This window comes from Meriones unguiculatus, chromosome 15 (assembly GCF_030254825.1).
Source record: "Meriones unguiculatus strain TT.TT164.6M chromosome 15, Bangor_MerUng_6.1, whole genome shotgun sequence".
Taxonomy (NCBI): domain Eukaryota; kingdom Metazoa; phylum Chordata; class Mammalia; order Rodentia; family Muridae; genus Meriones; species Meriones unguiculatus.
This window is the reverse complement of record NC_083362.1, coordinates 8,224,511-8,238,324: the sequence shown is the minus strand read 5'-3', so window position 1 is coordinate 8,238,324 and position 13,814 is coordinate 8,224,511.

The following is a 13,814-nucleotide window of genomic DNA, read 5'->3' as shown; positions in this document are numbered from 1 at the left end:
CACTCAGCCAGCTCTCCATCCCCAAACTTTTTTTTTTTTTTTATTCTTTTGCTTTTGACACAAGGTCTCCCTTTATAGCCCAGCCATACATGGAACTCCTGGTAATCCTCCTGCATCATGAGGTTGCCGAAATGCTGGTATTACAGGCATGCCATGTCCACTCCTGTATCATGTTTTGTTTAAAGAATGATTTCTTTTTTTTAATTTAATATGAATGAGAATTTTACCCCCATGCACCACATGCCTGCAGGAGTTACAGAGGTCAGAAGAGGGCATGGGATCCTCTAGACCTGTAGTTAGAGATGGTTGTGGGCTTCTCTGTAGGATCTGGGAACTGAACTGGTGTCTTTGTAAAAAATAGTCAATATTCTTGGCCAGTGAACCATTTCTCTATATCAAACAGTTAAGAAGAAGAAGAGGAAGAAGAAGAAGAGGAGGAGGAGGAAGATCTGGTGAACCATCAGGGGATTAAGTCACAGAAGGACACAGGGCAGGTTGGTAAATCTTTCCTGAGTGGTACCCAGATATGATAACATCATCCCCAAGGGCAGTAAGGATGTAGGTGAAAAGATAAACATCATATACTGATACCATGAATTCTTCTCATGTTTGAGCTGGATGTGCTTGTCAAACCAACACCAGGGAGGCGGAGGTGGGAGGATCAGGAGTTGAGTTAGTATATTCAGCTACGTAGGCAAGTTCAAGGCTGGCCTGGGCTACACGAGTCCTGTAATGCTCATCTAGACTTGGTTTTTATATTAAATACCTTTTCATACTTTTTCATTTTGAATTCTTTGGTGCTTTGGATAAAATCTTTTTTAATATGTTTATTACATTGGTATTCTCTAATGTTGAAAAATTTTGAGTAGAAAAGTAAATGAATGACTGTGAACAAGTAAATTCATGGGTGAGTTCATGAATGTATTTCTGATTGGATGAATTCATGGATGATTTTGTGAATGAATGAATTCACAGATGCATTTGTGAACTAATGAATTCATGGGTAATTTTGTGAATTAATTAAGGAATTCATGGGTGACTTGTGAATGAGTGAATCCATGGGTAATTTTGTAAATGAATGCACACAAGCACTATTAAGGAAATTAATTAATGAAATGAGAGGAAAATATTGGCATTTTCAATGGGTCTGTGACTACTCCGCCTGGATCAGGTCTGAATCCAACTAAAAAAGCTTCTTTAGATCTGTCCAGCTAAAGCTCTATGCAACCACCTCCCTCCTCTCCAAATACATGCTGGCTCTTACTGGCTTTTTGCTGGTTTCCTACTCAGCCTCAGGAGAAGAAAAGGCTGTGTTTTCAGATAAGTGAAGTTGGTGGCTTTAGAAAAAAAGCTGAGTCTTACAGCACCGCTAGAACTGTCGTATTTGCCAGAGTGCCCTGAACATCATAGAGAAACATTGAGCAACAAGGGCCCCATGTCTGGAGCTACCTCTCTGGAGCCCTGCTTCCAGTGCTCTTGCTATCAACCCTGAGATCAGACAGGCTGACTTCTCTCCATGCCCTCCTGTGATTTTTAGGGGGCTACCTCCCTGGCCCCTGTTCTTCAGGTGGCCTTTGAGTATCAAGAAGCTTGTCTGTGAGGTTGGAGGTGGCTCAGCTGGTCCAGTGCTTGATATGCAAGTGTGAAGTCCTGAGTTTGAAGCCATGTGAAAAAGCCAGGTATGTTAATACATGTTTATAATCCCAATTCTGGGTAAGTAGAGACCCCTGGGACTCAATGGCGAGCCGGTCCAGCCAACGGAGTGCCAATCCAGTAAGAGATCCTATCTCACAGACAAAACAACAAAACAAAACAAACAAACAAACAAAACGATGTGGAGGGGCTCGTGAGACGAATCAGCGGTTTCTGAGGGTTCCTATTGCTATAATGGAACACCATGACCAAAACCAAATTGAGATGACAGGGTTAATTTGGCTTTGCTTCCATGTCACTGTTCACCATTGAAAGAAGTCAGGACAGGAACTCAAACACACGTGAAACTGGGCAGGGGCTGGTGCAGAGGCTATTGGTGGGGGAGGGGGAGTGCTGCTTACTGGCCTGATACTCATGGCTTGCTCGCTCTGCTTTCTTACAGAAGTCAGAACCGCCAGCTCAAGAACTGCACCACCCACAATGGGCTGGGCCCTCCCCCAGCCATCCTAAGTGGATATTACCCATATAACATCGGATAAACATACTAAAACCTATACTGCTAAAGAAGCTAAACAACAATGAAGACCCTAGGAAAGATGCTCAATCCTCATTCAGAAGGGTAAACACTATAGACATTGGAAGCAGGTGAAGACAGGGAACAGGACAGGAGCCTACCGCAGAGGGCCTCTGAAAGACTCATGCTTGAGGTATCGAAGCAGAGGCTGAGACTTATAGCCAAACTTTAGGCAGAGGGCATTGAATTTTATGAAAGAAGGGGGAGATAGAAAGGCCTGGAAGAGACAGAAGCTCCAAAAGGAGACCAACAGAGAAAAAAAAAAACTGATCCCTGGGAGCCCCATAGAGACTTATACCCCAACCAAGGACAATGCATGGAGAGGACCTAAAACCCCGGCTCAGATGTAGCCCATAGACTCAGGCGTGTCTTATGGAGGCATCATCTTCTTTTCCTTCTTTTTAACACGAGCACTGTCTGCAGGAATGCCTTCAGGCCAGCAGAGGGCATCAGACCTCTTTATAGGTGTTCATGAGCAACAGCGTGGTTTCTGGAGATTGAACTCAGGACTTCTGGAAGAGCAGTAGCCACTGCTCTTAACTCTTGAGCCATCTCACCAGCCCCTGCAGACATTTTCTTAATTAAAGTTCCCTCCTCTAAAACAATTTTAAAGTGTGTCAAGATGACATAAAACTATCCAGCATAGCAGTGGCTAAAGAGAGGTAACAATATAGGAGAGGGGGCTCAAAGAGTTAAGAGGGTAGAGAAACAGACCTGGGGAGAGCAAGCGCAAGAGGACAGAAGGCCTGTAGAGAAGAAAGAAACTGAGGGTGGGGGCATCTCTGTGACAAGCTGGACACCTAAGTCAGGGTAGGCTCCTGGAAGAATATGAGGGGGACTGAAGCAGAGACTCCTAGTATCAGAAGCTATAGAGACTGAGGAGGACACCCAGCTAACTAGACTAGTCTTCTAGTAGAGGGAGGGGAACACCAAGCAACCCATAAAAAATTCGACCTAAAATTTACCCCACCTACAGGATGTGCAAGGATAAAGATAGAGCAGAGACTGAGGGAATGCCAACCAGTGCCTGGCCCAACCAAAGACCCCACCCTGTTGGAGAGTGCCAACCCCTGGCACTATGAACGATGCTGGGCTAAACTCGCAGACAGGAGCCTGACAGAGCTGTCCTCTGAGAGGCTTGAGACTCATGGCCAAACACTGGGTGATGTATAGGGAGTCTTGTGGAAAAGTGGGAGGAAGGAGAAAAGGACCTGGAGGTGACAGGAGCTCCACAAGAAGACCAACAGAGCCAACTAACCAGGGTCCAGAGGGGCCTGTGGAGACTGGAGCATCAACCGAGGACCATGCATGAACTGGACCTAGACCCCCTACAAAGAGGTAGCAGATGGGCAGCTTAGGCCTCATGTGGGTCCTCTAGTAAGGGAGGTGGGGGCTGCATTGGACACAGACTCACTTGACAGCTTTTGATCACTTTCTCCTGGTAGGACTGTTTTGCTAAGCCACAGGGAAGAGGACATGCTCAGTCCTGGTACAACTTGATGAGCTGGGCTGCATGGGAAAGGGATGAGGAAAAGGGGAGGGGGGAGGGATGGGGCTACAAGGATGTAAAGTGAATTTAAAAAAAAAAGAAAAATAAATATATATTAACATAAAATAAAAAACTATCCAGCATATTTGTATAAAGGTACTTGCTTTCAAGCTCCACAACTTGAGTTTCATGCACAATGAGGCACACACACATCCCTTCCCCCTTAAACACAGACACACTCACTCACACACACACACACACACACACACACACACACAACACAGACACTGTTAAACAACACCGGACCGCTCCTAAGGAACCACAGCTGAAGCTGACCTTTGCCTCCCTAGCATACAGAAAAAAAAGCCAGTCTACATCTGGAAGTGGAAGTTTATCTCTTTGGTTTTTTTGGTTTTTTGTTTTTGTTGTTGTGGGGTTTTTTTGCTTAAAACTGCCTTTTTCTTGCCACTTTTTCTGGAGCAGGGGGAATAGGAAGGGAAGGGACAGGCATTCTAAAAAATATTTTCTATCTAAGAATGCAAACAATGTAGTCTGACCAAGCTTTCGGAAAACATTTTTCAGTGATTGCATTTGTCTGTTTCTAGAATACATAGTTTGGGGATGAGTTACTCCACAAAACGTCTGCATTGCCTGCTGCCTGGGGGAGCGGAGATCAGATAACAAGTTTTCATAAAAGCCTGTTGAGTGGGGGAAAATCCCATAACATTAAGTTTACCAGGTGACCATTTAAATGGGGAAAATGACACAGGACTGTGACCCCAGTGCACAGGAAGTAAAGACAGGGAGGGTCACAGGTTCAAGGCCATCCTTGAGTGCGTAGTGAGCTCAAGGTCATGGGGACTTTAGTTGGTAAATTGTTTGTCAGACAAGCATGAGGACCTGAGCTTGTAGCCCAAAGTCCATGTAGAAAGCTGGGCATGGTGCCTGCATCTATAATCCTCTTGCTTTTGAGACAAACCAGTGAGCTGCAGATTCAGTGAGAGACCCTGTCTGAAAAAACTAAGGTCACGATTGAGGAAGAAGATACCTGAAGTCAACATCTGGCCTCTGTATACATGAGTGCATGTGAACAGTAGCACACACATTTAGGCACACATACTGCACATAGCCACAGAGCCAGTTATGAAAGGACGGATCTCATTTGATTCCACTTCCATGAGGTCCTGAGAGTGAGCAAACTCATAGCAACCGTGAGTAGAAAATGCTGGGTCCCAGCGGCTGTGGGCAGAGGAAGATGGAAATAAGTGTGAGGGACAAAGAGATTCGGTTTAGGAAGATGGAGATGGATAGAGGTCATGGGTACACAGCACACATGTTCTCAGTGGCAGCCAGGTCTGCTTAAAAATCCTTAATATGGAACTGTAAAATGGCTCAGTGTGTAAAGGCGCTTGCTGTCTAACCTGAGGATTTAAGTTTGATTAAGGGGACCCACTAAGTGAGAGAGAGGAAACCTCCCCAAGTTGTCCTTTAACTGCCAACATGCTATGGAACACGTACATGTGTATTCTCTCTCGCTTGCTCTACTTCCGTCTCTGTCTCTCTCTGTGTCTGTCTGTCTGTCTGTCTCTCTCAAACATACACACACACACACTCACACAATATTGTTCGAATATTGTTAGACGGAAGCTCCACAGCTGTAATCCTAGCACTTGGGAGGCAAAGGCAGGCATAGTAGGAATTTTAGTCCAGCCTAGGCTACATGAGAATCTCTCTGAAAAAGAAAAGCTAAGAGGGTCATTCATGAAGGTGTACAACTGTAATCCCAGACTGAGGAAGGCTGAAAGTTAGAGGCCAGTCTGGGCTACACAACAAGACCCTGACTCAAAAGGGGAAAAAACAAAACAAAACAAAACAAAACAGATTGCCTTTCGTTGTCTGTATTTTACCACATATACAACTGTGTTTAGAGCCCATGTTAAACCCTCACGTGTTCCAGGTACATGTTGCCATGCACGGCTGTTTATGTCTGAGGAGACAGTTCAGAGTGCCTACCTTGCGGGCACGAGGACCTGAGTTCAGGCTCCAGTACCACGTAAGAGCTGAGCATGATGTCATACACTTGTCATCCAGAGCTGGGAAGTGAAGGCAGTAGGGGATGTGGGGCTTGATGGCCAGCCAGCATAGTCTAACGTGTGAGCACAGACCAGTGAAAGCTCTTTCTCAAACTAGGTGGAGGCTGGAGGGGTGCTCCATAGTTACGTACACACACTGCTCTTGCGGAGGACCCGAGTTCAGCTGACAGCACCCTCACTGAGCAGGTCACAGCTGCCGAGAACTCATGCTCCACACACCCCCTCCCCAAATCCAGCCCCACAAGCCCACCCTAAGAAGTAGCGGATGGCTTGTGCCTCTGCGGGGTCACAAGGTCACTCGAGATGAGTTCTAGAATTCACTCGAGCAAGCTGTAGTTCCAGCTGGGATATTAGAGTCAAAGGTGCTGTGACAGCAGGCTGGTGACCCGGGGCCATAACGGAGGATGTTTGTTCTTCCTTTAAGGATGAAGATGATGACAGCTTCCCCAGTCTGGGGCCGTGAGTGTGAGTCATGAAGCAACTGAAAAACAGAGACTTCTCACAGCCTCGTGATAGCCAGGCAACACAGAGTTAACATCTTTGAGGAACACCACCCCTAACTTTTAGTTTGTCACCTATAAAGCTTTCAAAACTTAATTTAAAAAATCTAACACTTTTACTTCTTATATGCAGCTTCACGTTAATTTTCTTGTTATCACAAAGTACCTGACAAAAGTGACTCAAGGAAAGATTTGTTCTGGCTCACAGATTGAGGGTACAGCCCAGCATGGTGACAGGAGCCAGCGCCCACTGGTCATATTGCACCTATAATTGGGAAGCAAAGAGAGATAAATGCTGTTTTCAGCTCACTGTCTCCTTTCTATGTGGCCTGGGGCCCCCATCCATGAGACAGTGCTACCTGAGATGAGAATGTTTCCTCCCACCTCAGTTAACCACATCTAAAAAAAAAAAATCTTTCACAGGGGCTGGGAAGATGGCTAGATACCATCAAGGCAACAATATTAGCCGTCAGAGATTTGGATTGTTTTAAAATTCCTTTACATTTTTCATTGTGTATATTCATAATACATTAGGGTATTTTATAATTGTTTTCACTTATTCATGTGTGCATGCGCATGCCACAGTGTGTGTGTGTGTGTGTGTGTGTGTGTGTGTGTGTGTGGAGGTCAGAGGACAACTTGTGAGAGTTGGTTCTCTCCTACTGAAATGTGGATTCAGGGCTCAAACTTCCATCATCAGCCTTGGGGCAAGTGTCCTCACCACTGAGCGTCGGTACCAGCATATTTTCATATACTGTATGTTGAGCATAACTCCCTCTCTGTGGCCTCCCTTCTGGCCCCTCTTCCACACTTAATCCCTTGGCTCCCCTAGGCAGCCTCACATCTCCTCTTGTGGCAGGCATCCATTTATGCTTTTACGTGTCTCTATGTATCCGAGAAGCACTGATGTCACAAACACAATCTTCGGTCTTTCTGAGGCTAATTCATTAATGTGATCACCTCACTACGTGCATTTTCCTGAGGAAAACAGGACTTCACTCTGCTTTGCGGCTGAGAAACCTCCGTTGTGTGTAGAAGCCATGATCACCTTTACAGTTCCTCTATCTTTGGGGACCCAGACTGGTTCCATAACTTAGCTATTGTGAAGTTACAGTCAACACTGGAGTGCAGGTGCTTCTGTGCTGTGTTGATTTAGAGCCTCTGGTGTGACTACCTAGGAGTGGTACAGCTGGGTTGTAGGGTACATCTGCTTTTAGTTTGTTGAGCCATCTCCATGCTGACTTCCGTAGTGAAGGATCACTTATGGCCCCACAAACAGTGCATAAGATTTCCCCTTGCCCCGCATCGTCACCATCGTTTGTTGCTAGTGTTTTTCCTATTAAAAGGTTTTATTTGTGTCTATCTATGTGTATGTGTCTGTCTGAATATGTGCCATGTAATTGCAGTTGCCGGCAGATGTCAGATGAGGGAGTTGAATTGCCTGGAGCTGGAGGTACATACGGTTGTGAGCTGCCAGTGTGGGTGTTGGGAACTGAGCTTAGTCCTCTGCTACAGCAGTTCATGCTCTTAACTACCGAACACCTCTGAAACCCTCAGTCCTCTTGTGAATTCATGAGAACTTTGGATCTGTGTTCATCAGGGAGGCTGGGCTTAATGTTCTCTTGTTGTCAGTGTATCTGTCTGGGTTTATATCAGTATTAGTACTTGCATCATAAAAAGGAGTTTGGGAGCATCTCTTTGTTTTCTCGTTTATTGAAAAATTTGATAAGCACTGGCTGAAGGTCTGCTAAAATTCAACAGCGAACCCATCTGTACCTGGACTTTTATAGTTAAGCGATTTTAATTTTTTACAAAATATTTCAGGATCTCACATCATGAATCCAGATCACTATCCCTTCCCAGTCCTTCCAGGTTTGCCCCCCACCTTTGAGACCTGCCACCCCAAAAGAAAGAAAAGGAAAAAAAAATCAGCTTGTGTTGCCCATGTTCTCATTAGACCATGGTCAAACTCACAGTGGCCAGCCCCTTAAAGAAAACGGAACCCTTCCCTACCTGTACCCCTGACAGAGGCCATCATCAATTGTGGTGAGGATACCTCCTCACCACAATTTTAAAGAGTTCACATCAATCGCTTTCTGTCTAGGCTCTTACTTTTGGGGTTGGGGGTGGGTGGGGGTTGTCACAGAAGCAGGACAGATCTCAGACATCAACAGGGCCCTCTTCTGCAGCGAGGCTCATGGTCAGCATCAAAACCCTCATTGGCAGTAGATGCTAAGCACATCAATGTGGCTTCAGGGGCAGCACAGACCAGAGACAATGGCCCTCTGTGGTAACACAGGCCACAGACATTAACAGTCTCCAGCCACATCAGGACCATGAACCCAAGCCTGGCTCTGGGCAGCAGCATGAACCACAGACATAACTTGGACATCCACATGAACCTGTGGCTTCAACACAGCCTGGGACAGCAGGCCATGGATACAGATATCAAGGTGGCCTCCAAGTGAGGCATGGACTGTAGCGGTCTTTCAAGGAGGTCCAATCCAGAAAATGAACCCTTCGTGTCAGACATGCTGTCATTGTTGCTCAGAACCAGGGCAATTGTGTGGCTGGGCAGTGTGTTGGGAGGAGGGGGGTGAGCCTGCACAAGCGCCAGGCTGCTGGGCACCACGCTGTCAGCCCCACTCAGCAAGGACATGTTCATCCCAGTCTGTCTCAGCCTTCTATCACACGTCACCACCTTTTTGTCTCTGTTCCTGTGCCTCCACTGCCTACTCACCACTCCTGTCCTCTACCTTTCTTACCTCTCCATATTGGAAACTGCCAAATGAGTATATTTTTTATGCCCAAACAGCTTTTACACGCAAATCTTCATTGCAATGAGTTGCTGGTCTGGTTCTAGGTTTCCGGAGCACAGTAAATACTAGTCCATTGCCGGGACTCCTCTCGGCTATCCTGCTGTTGCCTAGAGTCAGGGTGTGGCTAGGCCGGGAGTCTGGGACAGGTTCAGTGTGAGCTCCTGGCTGCTGCACTCCTCTCCATCCTTAAAGTCTGAAGCCCAAGGCTCCCTGAGGCTCAGCCTTTGTGCTTCTAGCCCGGGAGCTCCAGGCCACTGCACAACACCCTGCCCTCATGCTGGGCGTGATTGTTGTCCTTCTGGTTCGGTTCTTCCCCTTCCACCCGAGCTTGCATCTGCCTTTGACGGCAAGGTGCATTTCCCAGAGGTGACAGAAATGGAACCTGTTCTGAGTTAGAGTGTGGATGTGAGTGCAGGTCAGGGACAACGTTCAGGACTCGCTTCTCCTCCTCCAGCTTGCTGAGCCAGGGTGCCTACTGTTGTCTTTGCACACTCCAGACTGGCTGGCCCTTGAACTTCATAATGGCTTGTTTTTACCCCCCATATCATCACACATTAGCTAGTATTTTAAGTGCCCACTCCCACATCAGGTGACTAAATATAGGTTCTGGGGATTCAAATAAGGTAGTCAAATATACATGGCAAATGTTTTACTGAGGAATCTAACTGGCTGGGGACCAGGGGTTTTTTGTTTTGTTTTTGCTGTTATGTTCCCATTTGTTAGTCTGTTTCTTTTGACTGTAGAATTGAGATCATTAATATACAGTTGTTATGAAAAGAATGTAATATTTCCTGTCATTATGTTGAGTTTTGGTGTTTGGTATTTTCTTTTCATTTTCTGAAACAGGGATTCGTGTTTTCAGCTGGCCTCAAACTCCCCATGTAGGCAAAGCTGGCCCTGAACAGTTCCTTCCGCCTCTATTTCCCAGTGCTAAGATCGCAGGAGTGCGCCACCGTGTCCATCTCTGGTTCATACACTTGTAACAATAATAAATGCATATGATTTCAGTTTTAAAATTGACTTATTTTTATGTATATGATTGCTTGTAAGTGTGTAAATGTGCCATGTGCATGCAGAGCCCAAAGAGGCCAGAAGAGGATATTGGATAGCCTGGAACTGGAGTTACAGATGGTTGTGAGTCTCCATATGGTTGATGGAACTGAACTCAGGTCTTCTGCAAGAGCAGCCAGTGCTTTTAACCACCGAGCCATCTCTCTAGTTTCTTTCCCCCATTTTGAAGTAGAAACTCAGGAATCAGAGAGACACACACTGCTTTCTCCAGCTGTATGGGACCTAGTTCTCTGAACTCAAGTCCTCACACTTTGATAGCAGTGACACTTTTGATAGCAAGAGGTGTATGTGGGGCACCTGCACATGAGTGTCCAGGTGTGTCCAACCTTCTGTGTTTGCGAGAGGAGCTCAGAGCAGGGTATCAGGCGTTAGCCTGGCTGACTAGAGACAAGAGTTCTCGGTGAGTCAGAATTTATCATCTCAGCCATGCTGGCCGGCCAAGGGACTCTCGGGGCTGCCTGTCTTTGCGCCACAATGCTGGGGTTGCAGGCGTGGACAGCATAAAGACCTTTTCATGTGGTGTTGGGGATTTGAACTTACATCTCCATTCTTGCAAAGCAAGCACTCTTGCCCACTTATGCCATCTCTCCAGCCCCTTCTCTGCAGTGTTTTTAAGTGAGTAGTAGTGCTTGTGTAGAAAACTCACATCTAGATCTCCAAGCATCAGCCTTGAAGCCTAGAATCCTGTTCTTCAGCACTTTAAAAATACACACTCATGTGTACAGCCCACCACCCCAGTGCGTGTGCATGCACAGGCACACACACACACACACAATTAATAAAAATAAATCTTTAGTAAGAAGAGCACTAGCTGGCACAGTGGCCCACAGTTTTAACACCAGCACTCAGGAGAAAGACACAGGTGGATCTCTGAGTTTAAGGCTAGCCTGGTCTACAAAGTGAGTTTTAGCTACAAAGTTTTAGCACAGCCAGGGCTGACCCTATCTCAAAATATAAAAAAGGGGGTGGGAGTATGAGATAGGACAGCAAGATAGTTCTGTGGCTGAAGTTATTGCCTATTAGCCTGAGGACCTGAGTTCTGTCCTCAAAACCTACATGATGAAAGAAAAAAAAATTGATTGCTCAAGTTGTCCTCTGATCTTCACACAGCACACACACACACACACACACACACACTGTCATAGCTAGGGTTACTACTGCTGTTAGGAAACACCGTGACCAAAGAGGCTTGGGGGAGGAAAGGGTTTCTTTCCCTTATGCGGCATCACTGTTCATCACTGAACATGGAAGTCAGGACAGGAACTCAAAACACAGCAGGAACTTGGAGGCAGGAGCTGATGCAGAGGCTGTGGCAGAGTGCATCAGTGTGCTGGCTTGCCATCAAGGCTTGCTCAGCCTGCCTGACTTTTAGTGCATAGGATCTCCTGTGCAGGAGTGAACCACCCACTACGGGCTTAGCCTTTTCCTATCTATTGCTAAATAAGAAAATGCCTTGTAGCACTGTATTATGGAGGCATTTGGCATTTTCTCAATTGAGGGTCCCTCCTTTCCTAAGACTCTAGCTTGTGTCATGTTACACACACACACACACACACACACACACACACACACTTTCTCCTCTGGAATTTCTAGTGTGAGCATTCCAGAAGTTGTGGCTCTAATTTTTCTATTTGCTATTATTGAATTTTCTGCCCTGGGCTGTTTCTTCCACTTTCCCTTATCATTCCTCCCAGAAGGCTTTTCTTTTCTGCAGCCACTTAATTTGAGGAATTTGTTTATATGGATTTCCCTTTTCAAGATTCCTCTCTCATTAATCTGAGATCCTACCCCACAGCTGTGGAATTGGCTTCCTCTTTTGCAGTGTGTGTGTGTGTGTGTGTGTGTGTGTGTGTGTGGTGGTGGTGGTGGGGGCTTGTACTAATTTTTAACTTGATGTGCTCAAGCCCAAGGATTCCATGAAAGATCTGTTAGCCTTGCCTTCTCTGCTCAAAACTGAAAGGTCCTCAGGGCGTTGGGTGTGGTTCAGCAGTAGAGCACTTGCCTAGAACTCCCCAGTCAGGGACTGGGGTTGTGGTCCAACAGTAGAACATCTGCACAGAGTTCCCAGTAAGGAACTGTGGCTGTGGCTCAGAGTTATAGCACTTCCCTGGCAGTGCACAGCCCAAATCCATCCAAAGCACTGTTTAAGAGGGAAAATATATATATATAATATATTATATATATATATTATATATATATTATATATATATAATAAAAATCCTTCATACTGATTGGAGATGCAGGACAGACAGCCATTGGGTGACTGCGGGATCCTGGGCTATTCAAGTAGATGATCACAACTATCTAAGTTGGGAATTTTGGCCTGGTGTATAGTACAGGGGCAGAGTGTGCTTAGCAAGCACAGAGATCTGGCAAATGTGACTTCTCTCCTTCCATTCTCCCATTCTCTGGGCCATGCACTCTTCAGGTCAAGCCATTCGTTTTCAGAAAGATTTTCTTTTTCTTTCTTCCTCTTTCTTTCTTTCTTTCCTTTCTTTCTTTCCTTCCTTCCTTCCTTCCTTCTCTTTCTTCCTTCCTTTCTTCCTTTCTTCCTTCCTTCCTTCCTTCCTTCCTTCCTTCCTTCCTTCCTTCCTTCCTTCCTTTCTTTCTTTCTTTCTTTCTTTCTTTCTCTTCTTGACCTGGAGACCGTGCTTATAATATTTACATGTTATATATAACAGGACCATCTTAACGGAAGGAAATGAGCCTAGCAGTCCAAAACTTCTATGTTTACATTTTCCATTGTTCTTCTATCCTGGGTCCAGCTACAGGTATTTTTTTACAGGTGACGTTATACCAAAGACCAAGCAGTAACACTCACATACTTTCAATCAGACTAGGGTCAGATCATTTTCAATTTTTTAAAAAACATTGCCTCCCAGGCTGAGCACAGGCCTTTAATCCCAGCACTTGGGAGGCAGAGCAGGAGGGTCTCTGTGAGTTCAAGGCCAGCCTGGTCAACATAGTGAGTTTCAGGACAGCCAAGGCTACACAGAGAGACCCGGTCTCAAACAAACAAACAAAAATTGCCTCCCCTCACTCTTATTGATAGACTGAAGTTGAGAGAAGGAAGGTGGTTTGCAAAAATACATTGACAATACTCAGGAGTCAGAGGCAGGGAAAGTTCTAGGTTTGAGGCCAGCCTGGTCTACAAAGCAAGCTTCAAGACAGCCAGGGCCACACAGAGAAACCCTGTCTTGAAACACCCCCACCCAAACAAAACAAAACAAAGCAAACAACAACAAAAAGACTATTTCTAGGCAGGCATACCTTTAGTCCCAGCACTTTGGGATGCAGACACCACCAGATCTCTGAATTCTAGGCCAGCTCAGGCTATCTAGTGAGACCCTGTCTCAAAAAAGAACAAGACCTGTCTGTAAAAAAACCTGGCATGGCTCTACACACCTTTAATCCCAGCACTTAAACTATGAGGACAGGAGGATCAGAGTTCAGGTTTGTGCTGGGGATGTGATTGAGTTGGTAGAGTCCCTTGCTTGCTTAGCATGGAGGAAGCCCTGGGTTCTATTGCCTGCACCCTATAAACCAGGCGTGGTGGTGTCATACACACCCAACACTCAAGTGGTAGGGGCAGGGGGGCCAGAAACTCCAAGTCAT